The following is an 11,228-nucleotide window of genomic DNA, read 5'->3' on the forward strand; positions in this document are numbered from 1 at the left end:
CTGCTCCTCCCGAAATAGTCACACAAGAGTCGTTACAAGAAACATTTGTCATAGATTGCAAAAGACCAACCAGGAACCCGTCCCCACCATGCCCACTGACCACATCCCTCAGTGCCACATCTCCCCGCTTCCTGAACACCTCCAGGGATGGTGATTCCACCACCTCCCCGGGCAGCCTGTGCCACTGCAGCACCTCTCTTTCTAAAGGAACGAAATTGTTCCTAATATTCAACCTTAACTTCCCCACAACCTGAGGCCATCACCTCTCATCCTATCACTGTTACCTGGGAGAAGAGTCCGACCCCCCCCACCTTACCACAATCTCCTTTGTAGCCCTAAAGCCTTCCCATCTCAAGAATCAAATTAGTTTTGGCTTAATCACACGGATGTACTCCATTTAATACCAAATGACAGTATTTCTCTGTTGAAGTGACAGCGTCATGCCTTGAAAGCACAGACACAACTATTCCCACTGTAATTCCTTTCTTCACTTGTTCCCATCCCTCTTTGTAATTGGAGATCAGTTTTTCAGCAGCACACAGAGAATTTAATCCACAGTTTCCTTAGAAGATAAAGGTACTTTGACTGCAGATGAAAGGAGCAGAGTACTGAGGAGAATGGCACATCCTCACAGTGATGTGTGCCTGTGCTCCTTAGAAATAAACTTTTAATTGTCTTTGAAATAAGAAGCAAAGCTGACTTAAAAGTACGTATGTTTAGTGACAGTGATGAGTACAACTTTGTTTATCCTCAACCAAAAGTGAAATGTTTTCTAACCATTGCTCTGAGTGGCTTGGATTGAGTTTTTGTTTGGCTCATTACTTTATTGATGTTGGAGGCTCCCACCCCCATACACTTCTGTGCTTTTTAAGGTAGGAGATTCAGTTATTGCCAGAGTTATTTAAAGGCTGGACAAATGAGCTCTCTTGTTATACAGGGATTAACATTGCTAATCCCTGTCTTTGCACATGAGAAGATACAGAGGTCAGCATAGCCAGCCGATACGTGCATCATCATTGCTTGCGGAGCTGCAGTGATGGACATGGCAAGTCTCTTGCCAGTAACTCCAAAGAGCTGCATCACAACTGAGTTGCAAAGCTCCACAGCTGTTTAATTGGAAACTTGGCATCCAAACGATCTATTTCTATGAGAAACCAGCTTGTTATGATGAGATTTTATGCCAAGAAATATAGTTGCTTTGACTGGGTGTATAAACAAAACAAAAAAAAAGCTCCCAATCCTCCAAATGACTAAATAAGTGATCATCTGAACACAGAACTAGGCCATTGACTTTGATTTAATTCTTTGTCTGAGCAGAACTGCATTTTGTTATTTCTACAAACTATTTTGATTTCAAGAAAGGGAGAGCTGGGTGAAGAAACACAATGACACAGGGAGGTGGTGGAGTCACTGTCCCTGAAGGTGATCAAGAACCATGATTAGTGGACATGGTGGGGTTGGACTTGGTGACCTTAGAGGTCTTTTGTAACCTTAATGATTCTTTCACTCAGAGCATGAAGTACAAAATAAAGTCTATTCTCCCTTAGTGAAATGAAACCTCTATTTTGTTTCAGGCAGAGTAGAGATGGTTCAGTCTTCCACAGCTGCAAGTAATGCAGCAAAACCAATCTACATACTGCAACATCTGCTCAACACAGGGACAGTACAACAAGGACTTTGCACTAATTGCCACAAGTAGAGAAACTGAAAATGTTTAAGTCATTGAAAACGTGCACAAGTAGAGTTAAGTTCTGGGTAGATGTGAAATAATGGATGGTCTGAAGGGGCAACTAACAGAAGATCAGAAAGTCAGGAGACTTTCAGAGGGAGAGAAATAGGGGAAGGATGATAGTAAAGAGGCTGTGTCAAAGCTGTGAAATCAATTATCATAGTTTGTTTGTAAGGTTTGGGTTTGTTGCTTTTTTTCTCTCTCTCTTTTTTTTTTTCCATACTAAATAATGGTTATGTTTTAAACAGTCAACTCTATGATCAGAGCATAGAGTCAGTTTTCATTACTGAAAAAGAAAAAAGAACAACCAACAGTGAATAAAGGTCATTTTCTGCTTTTTATGACTATGAAATCAATGATAAACGTTCAGTACATGAAAACAGAAAAGTCCCAGTGGTGTGCTGTGTACATTTGTTTCCATCTCTATTTTGCTGGATTTTCTTTTTTCTTTGTCTTGCTTGGGGTCTGTTATGCCCCCAGTATTTTCTCCCTTTTCTTTCTCTTTTAAATCACAGAATCATAGAATCACCAAGGTTGGAAAAGACCTAAAAGATCATCCAGTCCAACAGTTCACCTATTGCCAATAGCTCCCACTAAACCATGTCCCTCAACACAATATCCAGTAGTTCCTCAAATACCCCCAGGGTCAGTGACTCCACCACCTCCCTGTGCAGTCCATTCCAGTGCCTTCCCACCCTTTCTGAGAAGTAATACTTCTTAATGTCCAGCCTGAATCTCCCCTGCCATAGCCTGAAACCATTCCCTCTGGTCCTGTCACTAATGACACGAGAGAAGAGGCTGACCCCCAGCTCACTACAACCTCCCTTCAGGAAGTTATAGAGAGCAGTGAGGTCTCCCCTGAGCCTCCTCTTCTCCAGGCTGAACATTCCCAGCTCCTTCATCTGCTCCTCATAAGGCCTGTGCTCCAGACCCCTCACCAGCTTTGTTGCCCTCCTCTGAACACGTTCCAGGGCCTCAATGTCTTTCTTGCAGTGAGGGGCCCAAAACTGGACACAGTACTCGAGGTGCAGCCTCACCATTGCTGAGTACAGGATATAGCAAATAGCAAATGGTAGACCCATTACAGAACATAATTAAATTAATTATTTACTCCACTGTAAAACACTAAAGATTTATAGATAAAGGCACTAAGTGAGAACAACTTGAAAAAGAAACATCAGATACTCTATACACACTCGTCTCAAGCTTGGTGCTTGAGGAGTGACAATTTAATCCTCTTCAAACTGCTGAACAGTTCAAATGCCTTTTATTATGATTACTATTTCTTGTGCATTTCTCTTCTTACATCTCTCCCCACTTTTAACTCTTTCCTCCATGCAGTATATAATTTGGTTTTAAATCAATCCCCTAATAATCAAACAGTTTCCTGTAAAAATGTTAGGTGTCCCTGACAGTAGTTAAGGAGAAAGATGAGTGGAAAGCTTTCTTGGTGTAAATATTAGTTGCAGATCTCTTGCTGTTTCAGAACAAACTCTTTACATGCTGATTATTCATGCTTAGTATTAGAAAGTAAAGCAAAAATCTAGTTTTCTAGAAATCTGTTCTTATTAAAACTCGTAAATATCATTTACTTATTCTTTCACTTTCATTGAAAACATAGATCTGTGCCTTTGTAACATGGGTGCTCAGCTGTTCAGCATTTATTGCAGTAATTAGGTTTTTGGGGTTTTTATAGTTTGTTCCAATCAGAAAGTAAACAAAATCATGGGAATCATGGGAAAGAAACCACTGATTCCTGACATTAGAACAGAAACAAACCCGCAAGTGATCTGGTGAAGACATACAGGGGGAAGAGAAGAAAGTTCAGCTTTGGTGACATCTGGTGCAACTCCTATTGATACTGAAGTCAGCAGTTCCTTATTGCAGTGTGAGATTTGGCCACCTGTAGTATAGTTGAGTATAGTTGAGTTTGGAAGTGTATTCTGCACAACACTGCAGCAGTAAGAAATCATGGAAAAGCCCTGGCCCTTAAGGTACAAAAAGTTCTTCTTTTTGCCTACTGTTTTTACTCAACATGCAAACTTAAGTTTTGATTTTATATTTGTTTTGTGATGAGTTTAATGTACTTTTATTCCAGATGTATGTTTCAAAAAGTAGAAAACTGCAAATCTATCATTGGTCAGTTCTTTTGCTACAATTATTTCTGTATGTTCGCTTATAAGTTTGAAGGAGAAATCCATGGAACTGATAGCCCAGAAAGGAAGATCATCTTTTTGGTTGCAAGTGAACAGTCTGTGCTGATGCACACAAACATGGAAATTATGTAATAAGCACAAGAACTGTATCACATCTGATGGACTTGTACCTGTAAAAGCTCAAGTAAATTCAGAATTGTTGCTCATAATTTGGAAAGATTTTGCAACAGATCACTTCCTTCTGCAAACAGTTATCTGAAAGTTCATATTAAGTAGGATTGATTATGAACTCTAATTCCATTTCTGGTTAGATAAATCAAGGCTTCTGGCATGTTGTTTATCCAATATCATGTGCATCCAAGCTTAAGAAAGGAAGTAATTTGATTTACTGCTTATGTAGTAGAAGTCCCATACCACAGTATAAACAGTGAAAAGGAGAGAGGAAAATAGGAAAAGAACTGGTTGTTTAGGTCAGATTTAGATAGGCACAGAAAAACTGCATTATTTCTCTTAATTTTTCAGTAGTATTTCTCAAAACATAATTGGTCGTCAGTTTTACCACTACATACAAAGAGGGAATCAGTGTTATCTCATATCTTAATTACTTACTTAATACTCCATATTAAATGGAATAGTCTTTGGCAACAGAACTGGCTATATTTCTGTTCTGAAAAAGAATTACTAGAGGAAGAACTATCTTAGATCTGAATTTGAATTATATGCTGAAAGTAGTAAATCTAGAACCAAAAGTGCTTTGAATGAGAGGTAAAAAAGCAGTGAAGTTCAGTACATGAAAAAAGGAATAAGAACAGCAAAGGAGGGGAGAATGACTTCTTAAAACCTTGCTCATATTTACAGGGAACTTGGAGCATTAACCTAATTAATAAAGGAGAACAGGAGTCCCGGTGACTTCTGCAAGGTGTGAGAATCATCATTCCAGAGGCTAAGTAGCAAGGTACTGATGTAGAGGGATAATGGGCAGCTTAATAAGGAAATTATTTAAAAGTCTAAGATGGAAACATTTTTGAGCTTATGTAAGTACAAAACAAATGCATGTTAAGGCTACCACTGCCATTTTGACTGAACTGGGGCACTGCAGCAGCCTTCCCTGGAGCGGATTTTATTTGAGATTACTGTTAATTGCCTGCACAGTAGAATAGTGTACACTTCCAGACTGTCTGGATTGCACAATACCTGAAATGAGCTGAAAGTAGTTTGGAAGGGAGAATTTTGAATTGGAGAGCGCTTCAGAAATAAAGAAATGGTCTGAATGTACCCAGATTAAATTCAATAAATTTGAAGGCATTAACTACGCGCAGAAGAAAAAAGAAATTCTAAGTAGAAAATCAGAAGTATCTAACTGCAGCAAAAAGGGTCTGAGGGCTACAGGAGCTCAGACTGAACACGCAGCAGCAACAGAGGAACAAAGACAACATTCAGTACAGCATATAAAAAAATCACATCTGTAAGACAAGGTGAGTCACCTGTTAAGGCTTCATTTGAGGTATCACATCCCATTTTGGCACTACACATTAAGACATATTTTACATTAGACTTTGAAGACACGCAGCAGAAAAGAGAAGTTTGGAAAAGATGTCCTCTGTAGAGAAGTTAAATAAGACATTCTTGAGAAGAAAGTGAATTTTCCAGGATGGAAATGTTGAAGATGATCAATGTTTCCCTGTATCTACTACTAGGTACTAGGAAGACAAGTAGATTTTTTCCTCATTTACAGCATATAAAACATGAAATAGATAATGGAAAAGGTTTCCTTTTGATGAAAAATCAAAAGTTGAAGTTCTTTAAGCTTCTTTAAGTTCTATTTCTTCAGTATAAACAGACAACTATCAGTTCAGAGCAGTTTAAACTCAAGATGCTCCTTAATGTATGGCGGTGGAAGACCAAAGTAGATTCTTCTCAGATCTGTAGTATCTATCAAAGACATGACAGAACTGAATATGGTTCCAGCCAGCAATGCACTGACTCCTTTTATTTATTCTTGTTCACAGTGAGCTTAAGATAGCTATAATTTTGATTTTTCTTTATCAGCTAAGGTAGGTATCCAAATTTTTATTGGCCTTCAGCAGTACAGACTGGCTTTCAAAAGCCATGAAAAGCAGCTAAAACAGCTTTAGCAGTATTGTATGGCACAAACTACTACAGGCCAACAATAAATACAGACTTACATCCAAATGTGCTTCAGGGGGATGCTCTGAGCTGAACTGAGCAGAAGTATAAAATATACTCCAAGGGGTTTTTTCATTTGTTTGTTTTTAAGCTGGCTAGCAAATTGAAAGACGATTGAAACAATCTGACTCACTTTCAGGACACACATCCCTTTCAGGGCAAGCATTGGCTTTCCAATTCCAATAAAAGTGTGTAATCCATGAAAAAAGAATCCATTCTATGTTTTTCTCCATTTCTTACCCTTCCTGAAATTGCAGTAATTTTTCTGCAGGACCTTGGCCCATCACTTACTTCCAGCCTTCTACTACTCTTTAGAAAATGCCTACCTAGTCATTATTGTTTAGTTGGAGTGTCAGTGACTAATAGCAATGCTTTTAATCTTCACAAAGGGCAGTGAATTAAGACTTGCAGTGTCCTTGAGGAGAGATGAGTAAAAGCAATCTGACAAGCCATGAACAAAACCCGGGCACTGCCCATGTAAGCTTAGATACTGCTGACAAAAGTGGAAAGACACAAGCACTCTAGATACCAGCTACTGAAGCCTACAGCAGTGTGTGGTTCATCATTTGGAGCTGATTCCTATTCATTTCTAGGTCTTCAAACAGGCCAAGCACACATTTAACTCTTTAATTCTACCTTTATGTTTCGTTTTGTTTGTCTCCTTACGGGCAGATTTGTCAAGAGTTACTTTAGCATGATGACAGTATGTGTCACCACTGCTTCAGACTTCCTGCATCGCAAGGTTATCTCCAGCTCATTTTACCCACAGTTATAAAGCTGTTCACTTCTGACCATTTAGGAAAACATGGAATCAGACAAAAAGATGCCAGCTACCTGAGAACATTCATCACAGTCATCTGTAACAGCATGCTTCAGCAAGGAAAAGGGAATTGTCTATTCTCTGCACCATTGGACAGCAACTCTCCTCATCATTAACAGGAAAGGCATGCTGGAAAGCAGATAAAACAGAAGAGATTCAGTGTTGACTGTGCTCCTGAATGCATGTACCATCTTTGAAGCATCAGAAGCATGAAGTGGTTAAGGGAAAAGGGAGCAAGGTCTGGCACGGTGATTCATTCCATGGGAACAAGCGGAAAGCTCTTTACTCATGTTTGGTCTGTAGTTTGCTTTTCAGGATAGCTCAGCTCTGCATTTTGCAAAGTCCAGGTGTGACCATAATTTTTTAATTAATACAGGTTTTCTGAATCAGCTGATGGTTGAAACGTTTGCCATTGCCTGTAGTGACTGAATTCTAGGGGCTCAGTCACTCTCATGTAGCAGCACTGGCTTAGACTTTAACCTAATTAAATCACTGCAGCATTCATGCTGCTTAAGCAGTTCCTATACTGATTTAATTAAAAGCAACTGAAATCATTATTCAAACTCTTGCTTAAGCAGTTCATCTGTGATTGAAGAGAATACTCCGGGTTCCCTGTGCATAGTGTTATACCCAGGCTACCTGAGCATTCATGCTTATTTGTAGCTATCCTGCCACCCTGCATCACATTCAGGTAACTGGAAAACAGGACGGTGAAGTGCTCCACCCATGTCTAAAACAATCATATCAATTGCGTTTGCTGCTGTATCAGCATTATGGTAAGAAACACCACAGAAATCTCACTATGCAAATTAAGGTTATAAAGGTTGGATTTGGCAATGTTGGCAAGACTCTGATGCTAGTATTATGCAAAACAGTGAGTAACATGAGAATATTGGATCTAGTGCTCTGTAGTAATTCTGAAATTATGAGGGTAGAATCAATGAAACCAAAAAGCAAACAGCTTAAAATTATGGAAAAACCTGTAGGCAAATATGTGTGTGTGTGTGTATCTATGTATATATATATATATATTATATATATGTATATAAATTATATTATGTATGCACATGCTACTGGACTAACCTGTAGAACTCTGCCATCAAGGGTATGGATATTAAGAAGTGAATTTAAAGGAGGTATCTATTCTGATCATGAAAAAAGATCACAATTATCTCAAGCAGCTTGACATATAAATCCATCCTTAATGAGTACTACTAGTTTTCATGCTCCATTCCAGATAATTGGAAAAGTGTCTTTGTTACCTTTATGTATATTTTGATCTTTACCCCCATCTTAAAATCTGGTATGGTTAACTGTGCAAGTCTAGATAAATTGCTGTCACTTATCCCATTTTCTTTCATAAACAATATTAGAATACTTAACCTAAACAGCTCATGTGTCTTCAGAACACATCTCTGTGCTGGAAGTAATGAGATGTAAACATTTTTTTTTCAGAAAATGACCTATTTTAAAGTAAAATGTGTTGGGGGAGGAAAGGGGATTTGTCTTCTAGTGAGGAATGTGACATCTTTTTACTAGCTTTGTTATAACGCATGTTTGAGAAATGAGAAAAAGCATTTGTACCAAAGTTGGTTCTTTAAGTGCAGTTTCCAAAATCATTTTCAAGCCTCCTCATTTTTGGTGTTTAAGTGAATAAAGTGTGGTGCGTTGTACACTTCAGTTACTGTTGCCTCTTTCTAGGGATTATTTTTCTTCCTTTTTGTGTTACTTTGCACATGTATGATAGTAAACCCCACCTGAGATGCTAACTTAAAGTTTGTGCAATGATGTGAACTCAGCTTTTCAATAAAAGGGTGGACACAGCACAGCAGTTCATCAACCTGAGCATTCCCACATCCATGGAGAACATATGCACATGTTCAGGACAGTTAGAAGTCAGTACTGGCATGTACTAAAAGCCTGCATGACAGGGAGCCAGTGAGAGCAGCTGCAGCTCAAGTTTCTTTTTTCCCTACAACCATGTCTGAGGCTCAGAGTTACAATCTATTATCAAATACAAACATTGCTCATCTGAGATGGGAGTCACCTTGCTTAACTTGGAGACCCATGACATGGTTTTGCTGTTCAGAATCAAATGCTAATCACTATAATAGAAAGCAACTACGGTTTGCTTTCCCTTCCACTCCCACCTTGAAAAAGCACAGGAACAGTGTTTGCCCACAAGTCACGTTGAAGGTTTTTGTCACAGAGCAAAACTGGTGTTTGTATGCATTGGCATCATTTAGGCACAGAGACAAGAGCAAGTGTACACAGGCAATCTATGCCCTTTCCAGGCTGCAGCTTACCCTATGAAGGGTCGTATCAGCTCTGCTGATTGTATACATTTACAAATACTGAAATATTTCCATACAAAAATGCTAAGCCTGAGCACTCTGAAAGACACCAAGAGACAGAACTGCAATGGTAACTGAGAAACTAAGTCGACCGTGTCAGCCTTCCCCACACTAAGGGCAGAGCACATTCTACACACATACCCATCCATCCCTGAGCTCACTGCCATCTCACCTCCCTGTGTCCCAGGGAAGGGAAGAGAGAGAATTAAGCATGTCAGCACCCTAATCCGATAGGAGCATGAGTCTTCTGCTTAACTATGCTCTTCAGTTCTTTCTGAATGTGCTTTGTCTCTGCTGTAAAAACTTGAGGCATCGTGAGAGCAGGATGCAAGTTTGCTGTCATTGATGAAGTGGATAAAGAATAGCTTGATGTTCTTTGAAGTACAGAACACACAGCATATCTAGGAGCATAGAATAAATTGCTCAATATATTGGAGATGAGAAACAGTGTCATTAACTTAACACACTAATGCACACACACACAAAAAAATCCCAACAAGGGATTTTTAAAGGGACAGGCAATTTAGCATTATCATTTATTCAATTTTCCCCCCACCATAAAGTGGCAAATAGAACTGTATTATTGCTGCAGAACACCATGGGAATTTTGATGTTGACTTCATGATTTATTGGGTAAATATTAGTAATACACCATTATTATTAGAAAATAATGACCTTGAACCATCCCTACCCAGTAGCTCCATGCCCTTTGTTCATTTACCTCAACAATAGCTGGTTTAATTTATGGAAAGTTAGGAGAAAGTTTCAGATCTGCATAAGGCAGGCAAATGTGCAGCATGATTTTAAGACAGAAATTACTATTTGAACTCCTGTGAACCATTCATACTTGGAAGAATGCAGATTGATTGTTCTGGTGTCTCTGCTAGCAAGTACCATCACACAAGCTAGCTTCTGTCTTATTATTTTCTGTTTCTGTAATTGCTATCCTAGTAACAAGCCAAGCAGTCTTTGCCCAGCCTTGCTCACAATGATTTAACCAGGCAGCACATCACTGAGTTCCTCTCTTCCCCCACTGCATGTTGAAGAATTAAGCCACGTTCACAGATGTAATTCCAGCTATTTGTTTTGTAACCTTACACACCACTCAATGTCAGGCAGCTACTGAAAAAAAAATGCCCAAACAATAAAACAAAAGTACAAAGAACAGCCTAATACTACAGCAAGCAATTAAAATGGCTCACTCACTTTCTCACTTTCATTCCTCAGCAACCATCTCACCAGATTCCAAAGAGAAAATTAAACCTTTGTTACTGCCTAGTCATCAGGCAGGCCTGGATAAAGAGGACAAATATTTCTTCACTTATTTCCCATTTAAAATTTAATGGAAAGGATTTGTGTTTATTTGCCTTATAAAAAGTAAACATGGCGGCTAAGAAGCTAACGCTTCTAATTTGCAGGAATTAATTCTATCAAGCACCAAGCACATGACATTCAAATAGGAGTTCCTTCAACTGAAGATGAATGAAATACAGTAGATGTGCATGCAAGAACTCTACCCTGGCCACACTCAGATCTGCCTTAGAGACTGAGTCTAGCTTGCTGAAACTTGTCCAGCACCTTCTGTTTATTCTTCTCTCACCCCTAACTTCCATTTCACAGTCTTTACCCTTGTTTGATAAACTCCTTTATATAAGGAACACAAGCCCTCCTATGGGGAAAGCACTTAGCACATTGAGTCATTCTGTAAACGGATGTATGACAACAGCACTTACACAGCTGAAAGTCAAAAAGACCATGGGGTTATCAGAACTAATATTTCCAAAACTTGATCCCTGTTGTAAGAGTTCAGTCCAAGCAGCTGGCACTAAAAATGTGGGATGAAAGAAAAAAAGAAACAATGTTGGGAAGGAGTGCACACAGTTCATTGCCTGAAAGAGAGGCTAAGGCTCCCATTGGGCTTCACACCACTTTGGTTATTTCCAAATCTGATATTAACATACAAGTATTCTACTTGCACTTCT

The sequence above is a fragment of the Excalfactoria chinensis genome, chromosome 4 (assembly GCF_039878825.1).
Source record: "Excalfactoria chinensis isolate bCotChi1 chromosome 4, bCotChi1.hap2, whole genome shotgun sequence".
In the NCBI taxonomy this organism is placed as follows: Eukaryota; Metazoa; Chordata; class Aves; order Galliformes; family Phasianidae; genus Excalfactoria; species Excalfactoria chinensis.